The sequence below is a fragment of the Podarcis raffonei genome, chromosome 12 (genome assembly GCF_027172205.1).
Source record: "Podarcis raffonei isolate rPodRaf1 chromosome 12, rPodRaf1.pri, whole genome shotgun sequence".
In the NCBI taxonomy this organism is placed as follows: Eukaryota; Metazoa; Chordata; class Lepidosauria; order Squamata; family Lacertidae; genus Podarcis; species Podarcis raffonei.
In genome coordinates, this window is record NC_070613.1 from 37,701,260 (window position 1) to 37,713,768 (window position 12,509).

Below are 12,509 nucleotides of genomic sequence, written 5' to 3' on the forward strand. Positions count from 1 at the left end.
GCGGAGCATATCAGGTTAGACCAGGAGTAGGCAACTTAAGGCCCGGGGGCCGAATGCGACCCAATCGCCTTCTCAATCTGGCCCACAGACGCTCCGGGAATCATCATGTTTTTACATGAGTAGAATGTGTCCTTTTATTTAAAATGCATCTCTGGGTTATTTGTGGGGCACAGGAATTCGTTCATTATTTTTTTTCAAAATATAGTCCGGCCCACCACATGGTCTGAGGGATGGTGGACCGGCCTCCTGCTGAAAAAGGTTGCTGACCCCTGGTTTAGACAGCCTTCACACAGAAGATGTGGCAAAAGCATTCACAGTTTAGAAAAACAAGGAAAATTATATAAGCAAGTTGAAAATGAATATGGCTTCACATTGATGGTGGCACATGGATGCTAGACAAAGAGAAAATGCTTTGATCACTAAGACCTTCTGTCCAGCCTAATTTATGTACCCCTATTCCAAATCAGAAAAACACTGAGTTTTTCTAAGGACCCCTTCACAAACAACACATTATGAAATCCCATTATGAAAGGAGGAAGTTGCAAGTTACAAGCTGCAATTCTAGCATGAGGAAAACACACATACACACTGAGTTTATACCGTGCTGGAGAGATATAGAAGGCATGTAAATAGTTTGTATATATTTGCAACCAGTCAAGCAATAAAGAGACTCTTGACTGAGGACTTTGACTGTGGCTACTGCTGTTCTTGTCGTCTGCCGCCAGGGAAATACTCTACTATAAACAGTAAGACGAGGTTTTACTGAGGTGCCACCACACAAGCCAAGAGCGCAGCCAAAGTGTGTGGGCAGTAACCTCCAATAAAGAGGCTCTAATAATTAAAAACAATACAAATTACCATGATGATTATAGGCCAAAGTCAAGGCCTTAGATGAGTTGAGTGAATCACATTCCAACATTATAATGAGAAATCAGAGGGGAGTACATAAAACACACAAACACACCCCATTCTGGAGGAAAACACATTTCTTAATATAATACGTTACACATTTACCCTAACCTAGAATCTGTTTGCAGAACTGATTCCCATTATGTATATTTATAGAGCCATTCATTTCAGCTGAGCTCATAACCTATTTATTTTATTTACAGGTATCTGCTTATTTACAGCCATTTTGGTGCACCTTTCATGCCTTTTAGTGCATAATTAAATATGAAATTTCATTGGGGGCACAAGCTCCTTTGAAGTTGTTAAGAGGAGGCAAGCGGGTTGGTGCCTCTTTTCCATCCTTCGTAAGCATTCAGTAGAATGTTGGAAAGATAATATGCACATAAAATGTGTACATGCAGGTGTGCCCTTGCCTGTTCAAGGTGCTGCACTTACACAGACAGCATACCCTCCAACATTTTTCCAATTGAAGTAATGACATCCTATTCCATAATAAAAGTTTTGCTATTTCTACCCTGCCCATCCAACTGGGTTGCCCCCAGTCACTCTGGGCGGCTTCCAACATGTATAAAAACATAATAAAACATTAAACTTTTTTTTTTTTTTAAAAACTTCCCTATACAGGGCTGCCTTCAGATGGCTTGAGGATCAGATAACTCCATACTCTCCAACATTTCTCCAATGAAAATAGGGACATTATCCCATACCTTCCAACATTTCTCCAATGAAAATAGGGAGGTCCTAAGGAAAAGCGGGACATTCTGGGATCAAATCAGAAACGGCTGGCACGGCTTCTGTAAATCAGGGACTGTCTCTGGGAAATAGGGACATTTGGAGGGTCTGAGACAACCTATCCACATTCATTCATATCCTGCTGGATTGTGCCAAATTGGTGCAAATTTGCTGGATTAACTGCAAGCTACTGCTGCTATCATTAAATTCTTGTAAGCTATTAAAATGAAAGTTCAAAATGTAAGCAAACAACTTATGCAACTTATTCTGTTATGAACAAATTCTGAGTCTCTTCTGAAGTCCAAAACTACCTGGTTAGTAGTCTGTCTCTATGCTGTTATAGTAAGAGAACCATGGACTATGTTGTCCTTTCACATTTAATTAAAGGCCTGTCAAGAGAGAGAGAGAGCCATTAACACTGCCAGTTCCTCCTGGCAATATCTAGATTGCTACCCAACTGCAACTATGTATTATCATTGTGTTTGACTATTTTGCATTCATAAATTAGTCATGATAACAATATCCTTTCATGCCACCTACAGCCTTGTGCCCAAGGCGGTGTTTTTGAAAACAATAGGCCTTAAATCCAAGTAATAAGTTTATTAGGATCAAGATATTATGGTGTGAACATATGCCAAATGACATGCATCTGTGTAAAAGGGTCCCTGTACCTTTCACAGTTACACAGGCCAGGAGACAGAATTTAATCAAGTATGGTTTCCTATAATGGTACAGTGATAGAAGAAGCAATGTTTGATGCAATTTCCCCCTGTATTCCATTCTTGGGGAAAGTCATTTCATATAGCAAGCATCTATAAATGTGATTTTGCCGTTGAGCCACTGCCAACCGCAGCTCCCTGACAAGTATATCTATATTATGCATATGCTTACAAAAAACCCTCTTTGTCATATTTACACTTTACATTTATATAATATACTGTGCAGCTAAAACAGTTCACTGGCACCAACAAAAAATAGGAAGGCACTTCCAGGCCTAGCAATCTTGAATTCAGCGGCTGCATTGTGTATATTATATATAAACAATCAGAGAAATTGTGCTTTTAACTTGATTTTTGGGGTTGTTTTTTATTTTAAAAAAGTTAAGATCACAAATTAGAAGAAAAACATTTTTCCTCTCTCAACACAACTCCTCTGCAAACATGGTGAAGTCTAGTTTTCAATAGGTTTCTTCTGGACAAGAAAAATATCAATTCTCACCACTTATTTCATATACAGTCGTACTTTGGAAGTTGAACGGAATCCGTTCTGGAAGTCCGTTCAACTTCCAAAATGTTCGAAAACCAAATTGCAGCTTCTGAATAGCTGCAAGAAGCTCCTGCAGCCAATCAGAAGTCGCAGAAGCCATGTTGGACATTCAGCTTTCAAAAGAATGTTCGCAAACCAGAACAATCACTTCTGGGTTTGCGGTATTCGGGAGCCAAAAATCGTCCGAGTTCCAGGGCGTTCGGGATCCAAGGTACGACTATGAAACATTCAATGTGCAAAACCAATACAGCAACAATAATACCTGATGGCTTTATGAAAAGTGCATACCCTCCAACACTCCTCGGATGAAAATAGGAACATTTCTCACTCTCTTTCCCCCAAGTAACCCTCCCCGACCCACCATTTTTTGTCATCCCCCCCGGCCCCGAGCATTTCCTATTCTATGAGAGCCAGTGTGATGTAGTGGTTAAGAGCGGTAGACTCGTAATCTGGTGAACCGGGTTCGCTTCCCCGCTCCTCCACCTGCAGCTGCTGGGTGACCTTGGGCCATTCATTCTTCTCTGAAGTCTCTCAGTCCCACTCACCTCACAGAGTGTTTGTTGTGGGGGAGGAAGGGAAAGGAGAATGTTAGCCGCTTTGAGACTCCTTTGGGTAGTGATAAAGCGGGATATCAAATCCAAACTCTTCTTCTATCTGAATAAGTGCCACCACCACTATACCAATAGGACACATAACACCCAGATTACTCTAACTCTGCTAACCTAAAGCAGGCAGAGGCTCCATCCCTTTGATCTGTTGTTGTGCCAATGACCCATTACCCCTGACTAACACCTCAGAGGGGATTAGTCTTGACTTAATTAACTTTTAACACAGGTTGGTTTCCTGAGACTAAGAAATGTCCTAGGAAGTTTGACAACCTACACATGCTAATTCCAGAGAGTTAACAGCGCCTAGCATACAGCTCAAATACACACATGGGTCTTGCATCCAGTTTAACATGCAGGAATCTGGCATCCAGCTTAACACAAAGGACTTAATTAAATCCTACCATTCACTAGACTTAAAATTCTAACACAAGCATAGGCAAACTCGGCCCTCCAGGTGTTTTGGGACTACAATTCCCATCATCCCTGGCCACTGGTCCTGTTAGCTAGGGATGATGGGAGTTGTAGTCCCAAAACATCTGGAGGGAGGGCCAAGTTTGCCTATGCCTGTTCTAACACATACAGAGTGCAGAAGCTAATGGGCTGGTCACAGTTTTAACACAAACACACCAAACTCATAGCAATCTGACCACCCACAAACACATAACAATATGTTAGGTGACAAATTGTTCTCAGTCTGAAACATTTAAAAGGAGGGCAAAGGAAAGAAAACCTAAACATTTCAAACATAAGTGGACATGAATAATTACTTATTTCCCAACCATCTGGAAGATTTTCTCTCGCCCTCTCTCTCTCTCTTGACAAAAATGTTCCTCACATAACTTTACATTTCCTTTGCTTTCACTCAGAAACAATTGCCTGTTAGACATCTTATGATTGAGTCAAAGGGAGGCTTCATCCTCATATTTTACATGAATTAGATGGAGTCGTAAAATGTAAGAGCTCCTCTTAAAGATTATGGAAACAATGTTTGAAATGTGTGATGTGAAAGTAAAAGGAGATGCATTGCAATGAGAAACTCCCATACAAATATAGCCTCAAGGCTAGATTGTGCAGTAGTCTTTTCAGTACGTTTTCACGTACTATGATGCTAAAAGGACCCTTGAGCCTCACAGTCTGCTTGTGTTATGTACAGATGAGGGTCAGAATGTAGCTATGCTGCTCAATCAATGACCAGTGCAGATTTTACAATCACAACAACAACTTTATCTCTTTAGGTGCCCATGTGTGTGAGCTGAACAGTTTACAGTCCCACCCTTAGCAGCAATACCAAAGTGTATGAGAATAGGCTGTGTAGCCCTCTTTTGAGTGTCCAGTTGGGAAGCAAGCTGGCTCCCCTTATCCATCTTAACAAAGCACCAGACAACTGACTCAAAAGTAAGTTTAAAACATGATTTACTTACTCATAGTTTTGTATTGGTTCTCAGCTACAGCAGCAGGTAAAATATTTAAATTTACAGTAGAAACAGCTTCGGCCATTTGTCTATAGTTGGAGCAAGCAAGCATACGTCCTTTTATATGGCTGGTCTGAGAGAGAGAGAGAGAGAGAGAGAGAGAGAGAGAGAGAGAGAGAGAGAAAAGCAGGAAATTACTGTACTACATGATCCTTTCCCCTCAGGAAAGCAGGGGAAATGACATCACACAGAGCCCTCTCTATCAATTACATTTATGTGGTCCAAGGCTCTGCCTATCACCAATACAGCTCTGTGCTAACTAACAAGAATATGTATTGGGTTTGACTGCTGAATCTCCCACATTAAGTCACAATGACTAATACGTCTTCACCCTGTGAACTGATCCCTCTGCATTAACTCCCAACCAAGGCAGAGCTACACGACTGCAGACTAGTTAGGCCTTTGAAAGACTGTGTACACAGGACTCCCCCCTTTTGTGTAGTTACTGTTGCCCATCCCTTCTCCAAGTTGTGATAAATTCCAGGGGTACAGCACTTACCTGAGTTTGGCAGGAGGCCACTGAAGATTTATGGTGGACTGGCTATCAGGGACTGGCTAGATACTGAGTGGGCACTGGGAGAAGGGGGTTGGAGACTTGACTTGGAATAAGGGATCTGTGAACTGGGGGAACCTGTAACAGCCAGCAGAGGCAGGAGAAGCTGAAGGATTGGAGAGTAAATAACAGTTGCAGGGAGAAGGATAGGTCTGGCTGATGTGGATTCAAGGGCTCACTTCCACACCTCCACCTCTTCTGCTCCACTGTCTCCTAGGACCAGGAGAGGAGTGAAGTGGGAGGAGCAGAGACAGGTTACACGCAGGCATAGTCTTTGCCTGCTTGTGTGTGCAGTTTGGCCAAGATCGGGGTTAGGGCCTCTCTGTTGCAGCAAATGCCTCATCGGATGCACACCTAGGAGCAGCCGAGAGACATAGGACTGATGGACATACAGTGGTACCTCGGGTTAAGTACTTAATTCGTTCCAGAGGTCTGTACTTAACCTGAAGCACCACTTTAGCTAATGGGGGCCTACTGCTGCTGCCGTGCCACCGGAGCCCAATTTCTGTTCTTATCCTGAAGCAAAGTTCTTAACCTGAAGCACTATTTCTGGGTTAGCGGAGTGTGTAACCTGAAGCGTATGTAACCCGAGGTACCACTGTACCTTTCTCTAACTGGTAAGTGTACTTTTGACAGTAAAGAGTTAATTCCTCACTCAGGCCATTCCATGCCTGACAGCTCCTTGACCATGTTGTAAAATCTGCAATGATCTGCAAATATACCGGTTGTACATGGGTGAAGGAATGGCTCCAACAAACATCAGCTCCAGAGAGAGCAACCTCCACAAATACACTTTCCAGAGCTTGCTTCCCTACTTGCTTCTTTCTGTGTGTCTCACTCAAGAACTGAACCTTGCCTCCTGAAATGCTTTTGTGGGTTGACATTCACACCTACCTCTCCTCTGGTTGGACATAGGAAATACGGTAGGTGTCCTAGCCTTCTTGGTCCATTTCATAGTCAGAAGCTGCAGAATTTTGCCATTGACTATTATTATCATCATCATCATCATCATCAATTCTATATTTACATAAAACTACCCAATAACATGGTTATAACATAATAAAAGCAGATGACCAGCTAATATAGAGCATATCAACTGTGGTTCAGAATATTAAAAACACAGATGTTAAACCTCAGAGAATTTTTAAAGAAGTCGTCACTTGATGCTGTAATTACCATAAAGAAGGCACCTCTAGAGAGACCATTCCACAACTAGGGTGCTGCCACTAAGAAGGAATACTGGCAGTCCTTCTGGCCCCACACTGCCTTGTCCCAAGTTCCCAGCATAAATAATATTCTCTGCTTTAGTTTTGGATTCCTGCTTGCATTCTTTCCTCTGGCATTCTTTACCACATTGCCTTCTTGTTTATGGGAGCTCAGCTTTTCCTTGATTTTGTAATCACTTGGAGGACAACGATCTTGATAGGAAATAACATAATCTTTTGAGCTGGGGTTGAGATTGTTTTTAGGCTTTACATAAAAATTGCATTCCTCCTTTGTTGTTTTACCTTCCTCTTGAAATACACTTCTTAATCATATTGCTTTCTTTGTTATGCACAGCCTGTGGAATGTTTTATGCTCTTAATTTACCCAGAGTTGGTAGAGTCAGTATGCGACTGACGTCATGGATCAGCCATCATAGATATTTATCTTACCACATGAACAAAAATCATCAAGGGGAGTCAGGTTAAGATTTGTGACATGCTTATTATGAGTTAATTGCAACCTGAAGTGGGCAGCTAAACCAGCATTGGCTGCTGCTAATTACAATAGCAATACAAGAGGAGAAAAACTAGTTTAGGAAGCGGGAAGGGGGGGGAATGGAAGTGTATGAGGCTAAACAGGCATAGTATAGTCATGTTACGTTAGTGCCACAACACTTTCCTGCTTCCTTTCTCCGTTCTTTCTTACAGCCTATGGTCAGTGGTTATGGATCTCTTAACTCTTACAGCTCTTGTTCCCTCTGCCCTCTTTATGGACTTTTCCCATATTTCCAATATGTTGCCGTGAATTGACACTTCACAGCCTTTATCTAGCTGTATACACTTCATATCTTATGTATACATTTGTTTTCCTGGATATTTATTAGTGTGGAATTCTCAGTGCTGCTGAGTAGTAGCACATAGGCATAAGAGACAGACAGACAGACATTTTAGCCCTCCATCATCTACTGTCTCAAAATTGATTGACAAGAAGGTGCATGGGTGAACTGGCTTGCACAGCACAGCTAGTCATCGGCTGGATTTGACCGATAAACTGAATTTAAAAATAGAGCTGAAATAAATGAGTTAATTAACACCAACAGAAGTAAATATCAGATTGAGGAACATATTTATTTTCCAGTCTGTCAGTAAACTCATAGCTTGCAAAAGAGAAAGTGTTAAATATAGAAGTGATATATCCATTGGTGATGTGGGGAAGGACATTCAGTCTCAGGGCACCCAGAACAGAGTATCAGCAAATTGATCCAAAACCTTTGTGCTTCTATAGTCAGGCTGCAATGCTGGCATAATGTCAATGCAGTTTTGGCACCATGTCTGCTGTGTGGCATAGATATTGATGCACACCCTCATATACACTCCCCTAGTAATGCTTTGGAAACACAGGTAGGAACTGCAGCAAGGCCAGGAAATTGCTATAGACAATTTTGGAGACATTAGATGCAAGGAGTAGATTTACAGTGCTGATGAAAAGGTTCTCTGAGTTTCACAAAATGTACATCTCATGCTTTTACCTGATTCTCCCAATATTGCTTCTCAGTGGGCCTTTCTGCACATTGTTTTCTGTGTGAAATATATGTACATTTCTTTCTCTCTGTGCCCTCTACTAGTCTTGCCTCAAGGCTGTGATTCCGTTGTTAAGGACATCGCATTTCCCCTGCACTCAAATCACAGCAATTTGAACCTTAGGAAAAATGCAGTGCTTACACCCAATATATAACAAATTAATTATGACTGCGGAATGTAAATAGGAACTTGTTTGGACATTATATTTATTAATTTTATTATTTTTTTGCTCATTTCATTTCTGTCCCACCCTTCATCACATATGATCTCAGGGCAGCTAACAATAGAAAATCCCAATACCATTGAAACAGCAAAAATTAAAACCATATATCACAGTTAAAGGCTCCAGTACAATCTCAGCAATACAACAAGCCTGCACTAATAATTTCACAGCTGGATACAAAAGCTCAGAGCCCTGCAAAGGTCTGGGCAAAGAGGAACATCTCCAAGCTGTATAGAAAGATATAGTGATTGCACTCACCTCTGAGGATAAGGAGATTTGTAAACCAGGTCTGTAACTGGTCTACAGTCAAGCTAGAGGAATGAGGGAATGACTTGAAGCAACTTCATTCTTCAGAGCCTTTAATAAGAAACTTTTGCAGTGACTTGAATGCCCATGGAACTGGATCATGTGAATTTAGGGGAACTTCTTAATACTAAGGGAATATAACTAAATTACAAACTCTGTCATTACAAGGAAGGACAGATCGTGAAGCTGAGGCTCCAATACTTTGGCCACCTCATGAGAAGAGAAGACTTCCTTTAGTTTTACCTGCTTCCTACATGTTAGGTCCGTATAGTTAAAGCTATGGTTTTCCCAGTAGTGATGTATGGAAGTGAGAGCTGGGCCATAAAGAAGGCTGATCGCCAAAGAATTGATGCTTTTGAATTATGGTGCTGGAGGAGACTCTTGAGAGTCCCATGGACTGCAAGAAGATCAAACCTATCCATTCTGAAGGAAATCAGCCCTGAGTGCTCACTGGAAGGACAGATCCTGAAGCCGAGACTCCAATACTTTGGCCACCTTATGAGAAGAGAAGACTCCCTGGAAAAGTCCCTGATGTTGGGAAAGATGGAGGGCACAAGGAGAAGGGGACGACAGAGGACAAGATGGTTGGACAGTGTTCTCGAAGCTACCAGCATGAGTTTGACCAACCTGCGGGAGGCAGTGGAAGACAGAAGTGCCTGGCGTGCTCTGGTCCATGGAGTCACGAAGAGTTGGACACGACTAAACGACAACAACAAATCATTACAAGGTGCTTATATATGATGTCATAAGTGAACAGCATGAATTTCCTTTCCGCACGTGCCTGCATTATTTTCTAAACTTGAGGTGGTATGCTCTTGCTGCTATATACCTTCAGCTTCAGAGGACTCAACCAGAGATATATGAAGAAAAAGAGATTTCTCTCTCCCGTTGTGTGACTCGTTAATTTGGAAGCAGGTAATCTACCTGTTCTACCCAGCCTCCCTCATTTAACTAAGTCAAAGAGATATGCACCAGTGTGGCTATTGTCCCGTGCATTGTCTACACATGGGATATTATGCTATTGACATTTGAAGGGACTTTTAAAACATTGTGGCATGTATTATTGACTGATTGTCTGGAAAAGCCCCATGGGCATTTTCAAAATGTTGGTAGCAAAGATGTCACTTTAGAGATTACCCTTGGTAACTTGTGCAGTAAAGTGTTAACAGAGAAGACTGTTTATTATATTGCACAACAAACTAATTTTGCATTTTTATTCATACTGAGATTACCTTTTGTTTCTTTTAGCAGTCCGCTGTGACTTTCTTTGACCTATCGATTTCATGGTGTTGAATGTTTCCCACTTAATATGGATGCTATTTGTGTTGTGTGTGCAGGTTTTTCTTTTGAAATCTGTTGTTTAGTCGTTTAGTCGTGTCCGACTCTTCGTGACCCCATGGACCAGAGCACGCCAGGCACTCCTGTCTTTGAAATCTATTTCCCTAAAAATAAAAAACAGAACATTTGAGAAGCATTCAGGTTGTAAAGGCTTTTTGAAATACAGTCGTACCTTGGAAGTCAAACGGAATCCGTTCCGGAAGTCCGTTCGACTTCCAAAACATTCAGAAACCAAAGTGCAGCTTCTGATTGACTGCAGGAAGTTCTTGCAGCCAATCAGAAACTGCGGAAGCCCCGTCGAACGTTTGACTTCCAAAAATAGTTCACAAACTGGAGCAGGCACTTCCGGGTTTGCAGCATTCAGGAGCCAAAACATTTGAGAACTAAGCTGTTTGAAAACCAAGGTACGACTGTAAAACCATTTTGACCATGCATCTTAGTAGGGACTGTACCTATCTAACTTCATATAGATGGGCCCACAAACAACACTGAAAGCAAAATTCTGCATTGACATGAATCACGCTTCTGGTCCATAAAGCAATTGACTTGGGCTCTACAGGGGAACCTGGGCCTAAGTTATTCAGGGCTTTGTATATTACAACCAGAACCTTGAACCTGGTGTGGTAGCAGACATTACTAATAACTAAATACTGTATTGCATGAGCTATACTGAGCTGCCACCAGAGGGGTTCCTGAACTGTTCCATAACTGTTCCCTATACAGACAGTGTTTCATTCAATTAGAAATAAAGCAATGCTGTATTGTACATATTGGTGAAGAGCTAGCAATTAGCAAAGCAAGCACATATATTTCATTGTCAGGTCTCAGCCTTATTTTTTTGTTTTTGTTTTATTATATATTTTGCATTTTCATTTTGTGTGTTTATGTTGTGAACCGCCCCGTGATCTTTGAATGAAGAGCAGTATGCATATTTAATAAATATTGAAAAAAAGGTGCATGGTGGCAGTTTAAAAAGATAATGGAAGGCAGGGAAAGAACAATGTGTTCATACGATAGTCACAGCTTAATGCCTGTTGCAGAGGAAACTTCTGCAGTCTACGAACTGAAAAACTAAAACGAGCTGCTTCTGGAAAAGATTTTGAGGTCCAACTTCAGCCACCACTGACTCAAATTGAGCGCTGAAACTAACTGTTCTGTCACCACTGTATTGGATGTCAGTATTGCCGAGAACATCATTATATGTAAATTTCCCAAGGCTAAACTCTGGGAATTGAAACAGCTCATCAAAAAAGGATGATTAGGTAGCATGGCTCTTGTGAGATTCTTCCTGGCCACTTTGCATCTGCATTTCAGTTTACAGTTCCAAACAAGCAAACCCCTTCCTCCCTTTTCTTTTCTTTTTTGGCAGGGCCCCTTTGACTTTAGGATCAGATACAGTATGTCTCTGAATACCTGTTTCTGAGGAGAACAAACGGGCACTCCTGCTGTGCTCATGTCCTTCTTGTAGACTTCCTAGAGGCAACTGGTTGGCTACTGTGAACAGGATGCTGGAGCAGGGTTCTTCTTAGGTGTTTACCGTATTTTTCGCTCTATAACACGCACCCGACCATAACACGCACGTAGTTTTTAGAGGAGGAAAATCCATAGGCATGCCACCCGTAGGCATTCCCTCCATAACACGCACAGACATTTCCCCTTACTTTTTTGGAGGGAAAAAGTGAGTGTTATGGTGCAAAAAATACGGTAAATTTAACTTTCAAAATGTAACAGTAACAGTAACCAAAGGAGGTATTCTAGCTGTCAAAACTACAGTACTATATCTGGGGCATACCGGTATTCTGCAGTTATAAATGTGCTGTAGACAGTACAAAGGCAGTTAATGTAAGTCATGTCTAAACTTATCGTTTTTTGGTTGGGGGGATTATCTTAAATACAGTATATTAATCCAGTCAAACCGCTGGAGAATCACAGCAGCTGCTGTGGCTGCAGAGACTGGCAGCTTGTAACTGCTGCTTCCTGCGTTGTTTTAGTGACACAAAAGTGACCTCCCTGCAAGCCTGGGCAGTATGGAGGTCCCGGGCTGTCTTCTCGTCCTCACTGATATGGTCCAAAGGAAAGCAGAGATATGTTTGACACCAGCTTGGCTGCAGCTAGTTGCCAGAAGGAGGCGAACAAGGCACCATCCAAGCTCCTTGGAGACTCCATTCCGGATTTGTGTAGGGTTTACTCCTTAGCCTTTTCTCCTGAAGATGTCCTGCAAGGCAGCGGGTGTGGATTTTCCCTCACGTTTACTCCCAAAGCCTTCCTCATGAATGAGCAAGGCCACTATTACAGGAATATAAATAAATAATATAA